The sequence below is a fragment of the Kogia breviceps genome, chromosome 6, assembly GCF_026419965.1.
Source record: "Kogia breviceps isolate mKogBre1 chromosome 6, mKogBre1 haplotype 1, whole genome shotgun sequence".
In the NCBI taxonomy this organism is placed as follows: Eukaryota; Metazoa; Chordata; class Mammalia; order Artiodactyla; family Physeteridae; genus Kogia; species Kogia breviceps.
The window spans coordinates 7,007,229-7,012,874 of NC_081315.1; the positions used below are offsets into that span (position 1 = coordinate 7,007,229).

The 5,646-nt window shown below is 36.2% G+C and overlaps 1 pseudogene; it reads right to left on the reverse strand.

Annotated features, from left to right (window-relative positions):
- Positions 1–2,399: 2,399 nt before the first annotated feature.
- LOC131758907 (large ribosomal subunit protein eL33 pseudogene) lies at positions 2,400–2,740 on the reverse strand (annotated as a pseudogene).
- Between the last annotated feature and the right edge of the window lie 2,906 nt (positions 2,741–5,646).

Genomic DNA, 5,646 nt, shown 5'->3' on the forward strand with positions numbered 1-5,646 from the left:
CAACGAAGATCCAATGCAGCCAAAAACAAACAAACAACCCCCCCCAAAACCCCCCCCAAATAAAAATAGGCTAAGGACTTGTATAGATGTTTCTCCAAAAAAGACATAAAATGGCCAAGAGATATATGAAAAAATGCTCAACATCACTAATTATCAGGGAAATGCAAGTCAACACCATGTGCAGTTATCAAACCTGTTAGGGTGGCTATCATCAAAAAAAAAAAAAAAAAAAAAGAAAGACAGCAAGTGAGAATATGGGAAAATTTGAATTGTTACATGTTTTTGATGGGAAGTAAAATGATGCAACTGCTATGGAAAAGACTATGGGGGTTTTTCCAAAAATTAAAAATAGAATTATCCTATGATCCAGCAATTGCATTTCTGGGTATTTATCTAAAAGAACTGAAATCAAGATCTCAAGATATCAGCACTCCTATGTCATTGCAGCATTATTCACTATTCAAAATTATATTGTGGAAATAGTTTAGATGTCCATTGACAAATGTATGGATAAGGAAAAACAAGGTATATACCTATAATGGAATACTATTTATCCTTTAAAAAAAAGAAAATGCTGCAATATGTGACAGCATGGATGAAACTGGAGGACATGAGGCTGAGTTAAGTAAGCCAGTCACAGAAAGACACATCCTGCATGGTTCCACCTGTTAGACCTGAACGGTCTCCGAGGGATCCCAGCTCGCCCAAGAACCGCCAAGAGTCGAGAGTCGTTGCAACACGCAAGAGGTTTATTAGGAGCCGGTGCACCAGGGTTCCTTGGTCCTCATGCAGGAGGCCGAAGAGGAACCCGTAAAAACGGAATCACACACATTTTATAGGTTTATTCACTTATAGGGCGGGTATATTTGGAGTTTCACAATGATTGGGTAAACGGGGCGACCTTTAAACTCATTGGCTGGGGCGACTTTTAAACTCATTGGCTTAGGCATTCTTGCCCCCGCCGTACTTGTTTGTTCGCGGTTAGGGCATGTCTCAGACATGTCCTGTTTTCCAGGCCTTTTTCTCAGAACGGTTTCTGCCCAGAGGGACATTCCAGTATCTTATCTACACCCGCTGACATTCCAGTATCTTATCTACACCCGCCAGCCGGAAAGCCCAAAAACTTTTTGGGTATCGATAGGGAAGTAGGGGTGTGAGTATAGTTGAGGCCCTTCACACCTATATGAGGTATCTAAAGTCGTCACATTTATAAACTCAGAGTGTGGAGTAGTGACTGCCAGGGGCTGGGGGTTGGGGGGGAAATGAGGGGTATCTAGTCAACAAATGTAAAGTTTCAGTTATGCAGGATAAATAAAGAGAGCTTACTTATTGTAGAATATAGTCAACATTAATGTGTTGTACACTTAAAAACTTAACCGAGGAAATACCATATTGTGTTCTTACCACAAAAAAGTAAATATATACTTGCATCCAGAAAAAGAAAACTTTCTGAAAAGTGGAAATTATATTAAGTTTTTGTCACACTTAAGGAATATTTTGGTATTTGTGTGTATTATTATTATTATTATTCTCACACTGCCTTATAGAGTACCTGCACAAGGTAAGTATTATTGATTGCTGAGAAGACGGAAACTAGATAGTGTCAGTAAGAAAAGATCTTTCTTATGATCTCCTGAGGAATTAGCCAGACTACTCATTTGTGTCCTGGTGCCCTATCATGGTTAGAACTTCCGCAGAATTCTGCTGACTTGCATTCTGGATAGGGCACTATAGTACTACATCTTCTGTACTTCAGAAGCTCAAATGATTCTCCTAAAAAAGGAGCTCAATGTGTAAATATATTAAGTAGGATACTATTCTATTTAGAGTGATTTTACATCACGACAGTTTATATTAATGAACTTGAACACATAGACCTGAATATAGAAATGAATTTCATGTTCTCACCAGTCTCAATCCCACATCCAAATTTTGATTATGTAGATAACATACTTAATTTAACTATTCATTTAAAGTAATGGACAAGGCCATTTAATTTGGTATCATATAAGCCAAAGCTTAATGATTCAATCATTTTTGTTTGAACTGGATATACTGTTGTCAACAATGAGTTCCAAAATCAATAAAAATACTTTGAACATATACAGATATAGGTGTATTTATAACACACATACAAATATTCCTCTCACAATGGCCTCCCAAATTGTTTAACTCTCTCTCCTCAACAAAGAAACCAAAGCACAAAAACCTAATAGTTTTTCTCTAAATGAACGGAAATTGAATGGATATTCTGGCTTGGGATCTTGATCTGGGCAATGCTCTCAATATTGTCAATTAGAAGGAAGTGTCCCACCATAGTTTACCAGTCAAACATCTTTTTATTTATTTATTTTCAAGAGAACAAATCCACATTTTTATTTATTTACTTTTCAGTAAGTTTAAATCCTTGAAGGGTACAGCATCACTTGGGTTCTGTGTCCAATGGCCTTAGCAGGAAGATTACTTTGGAATTTGGCATGAACCATACCACTGTTTCCATGAGCATGAGCTAGCTTTCCCCAGATTACTCTGGTTTTGTTAGGTTTTCCACCAGGAGTTACTATGTTGTTCTTTTCTTTGTACACATAGCACATCTCTTGTCTAGACAGAATTCAGTTTCATCTCGAGCATATACACCTTCAATTTTCAGAAGACTTGTACGCTCCCTCTTGTTCCATAGACAGAGCTTATAGCCAGAAAAAATGGCCTTGGACGACAGTCTTCCAGACATATTTGTCATTTTAGAAGTCCTGCTCCCAGCAGGCCTCCACAGGCTCTAAGATGGCTAAAAGAGCTACCACTGAAACATCTTAAAGTGATGCCTAATCATCAAAAAGTAAGTTCAATACGCCAGCCTCAAATCAACGTTTTGTTTTGTCTCAATCCTTCATTGGACAAACCAGAAGTATCCAATATTTAAGTGCTTTGAACATAAAAGAGAAATTTCAAACTGAAAAAAAAAAAGACTGAAGGAGACAAGGATAATTCAAGGGATAGAAAATTTAAAAAAAATTAGTACCTCAGACTCACTTAATGACATTGCATACATAGAACAAGAACAGCATGTTTGTTCAGTGAAAAAGGAAAAAAATTGAGATTAAAATGATGATTGCAGAAGTTAATATAAATCCAAAGCAAGACTGAAGATAAAAAAGAAATGCAGTGTACAAGTAGTCAAAACACTTATGCCTGAACACTTCTTGATTGATTAAATTCAAAAGATACATGACCCAGATGGGTGGGATGGGGGTGGTGGGAGGGAGGTCCAAGAGGGAGGGGATATATGTATATGTACAGCTGATTCACTTCATTGTACAGCAGAAACTAACACAACATTGTGAAGCAATTTTATTCCAATTTAAAGAAACAAAAAAAGATATGAGAAATAAAATACACACATGAATGAAAGAGTCCACCTTCCAATTCTAGAAATTCTAAAGAAAATGTAGATAAGGAAACTATAAAAGAGATAATATAAGAACATTTGCTAGAATTGAAAGACCCAAGCCTTCATATTTAAAGGTCTACCCAGAACAGTAAGTAAATAAACATAGAAACAAGTGACCAAGAGAAGATATATGACTGTGGAATTTCAGAACATCAATAATGAAAAGATTTTAAATCCTTCCAAGGAAGAAATAAAGGAGTTTATTTACAAAAGAACAAAAACCAGACTAATGTAAGACTTCTCACCAACAAAAATGAATGCTAAAAATCAGTGGCCTGAGGATTGTTTTACATTGTTATGGTTTAAAATTATAAATTAATGTAAAAATAGAAAAAAACCTTTTTTCAACATGCTAAGATAAGCCTATTTTGCACAAACCATTCCTTGGTAAATTACTTCTGGTTATGAGGAAGTTAACTAAGAAACGTTTGTAATCTAAGAAACAGTGCAACTAATCCAATTAAGCAATGAAGTTTACCCCTCCACACATATATCTATGCAGCAGTCCTGCAGAAACAAAGCCCTCCAGGGTGGAGAAGGTAAACAGATGATTGTCCAAAACACAAGTAAAGAATAAATAAAACAGATAAAGTAATTGAGAATTCAGAAAAACTGGAATATATTCTGAAAATAACTGATGGAGTATGGAAAAGGAAAATCCACTTGAAGTAATACTAGAAGGATTCTTTGTGAGGAACAGGGCATTGAACCCAGAATAAAACAAAATTTTTAACTTTCTTAATTTTAGACTCTAAAATTAATGAATGTGTACTAATGTTTACTGGTTTCGACTTTTATAATCAAATCACAGAATAGTGGTTACTACTTTTTTTCCCATAGGTTTAAAAATAAAATTATGCTAAAGAACATGAAACATTAGATCTACCCTCATAACAAAATTTTAAATACACAGTATTGTTATGCATAAGTACATACAGCAGATCTCTAGAACTTATTTATCTTACATACTGAAATATTATACCAGTTAAATGGCAACTCCCCATTTCCCTTCCATGCTGCTCTTGGCAATTATCATCCTATTCTTTGTTTCTATGGGCTTGACTGAGATAATTTATATGAGGAGAATCATGCAGTATTTGTCCTTCTGTGACTGGCTTCTTTCACTTAGCATAATGTCCTCCAGTTGCATATATGTTGTCATCTATGGCAGGATTTATTTCTCTTTTAAGGCTGATTGATGTAGGTATAAATCACATTTGCTTTATTCATTAATCTGTGGATGGATATTTAGATTGTTTCAATATTTTCAAAATTATGAATAATGCTGCAATGAATATGGGAGTGCATATACCTCTTGAAGAACCTGATTTTAATTATTTTGGATGTATACTTCTGTGGGATTGCTAGATCTTATGTTAATTCAGTTTTTAAATTTTGGGGGAACTGTCATACTGTTTTTCATAGTGGCTGCACCATTTTACATTCCCACCAGCAGTGTACAAGGAACTAGTTTCTCCACATCCTTGAAAACACTAATAAGTGTTGTCAAGATAACATCTTTTGGGTTTTTTTTTTTTTGATAATAGCCTTCCTAACAGGTGTGATGTATTATTGTGACTTTGATTTAATTTTCCCCTGTTGATTCTTCCTTGGAGAAATGTCTGTTCAAGACCTTTGCCAACTTTTAAAAATTTGGTTATTTTTTTGTTATTATTGAGTTACAGGAGTTCCTTATATATTTTGGATATGAATCCATCAGCAGATAGACGATGTGCAAATACTTTCTCTTATTCCACAGATTACCTTGTCACTCTTTTTTTTTTTTTTTTTTTTTTTGCGGTATGCGGGCCTCTCACTGTTGTGGCCTCTCCCGTTGCGGAGCACAGGCTCCGGACGCGCAGGCCTAGCGGCCATGGCTCACGGGCCCAGCCGCTCCGCGGCACGTGGGATCCTCCCGGACCAGGGCACGAACCCGTGTCTCCTGCATCGGCAGGCGGACCCTCAACCACTGCGCCACCAGGGAAGCCCCCTTGTCACTCTTTGATGGTTTCCTTTGCTGTGAAGAAACTTTTTAGTCTGATGCAGTCCCACTTGTCTTTTGTATTTTTGCTTTTTTGCCTATGCTTTTGATGTCATATCTAAGAAATTATTTCCAAGACCAATGTCATGAAGTTTTTCCCTATGCTTTCTTCTAAAAGTTTTACAATTCCAGGCCTTATGTTTAAATATTTAACCCA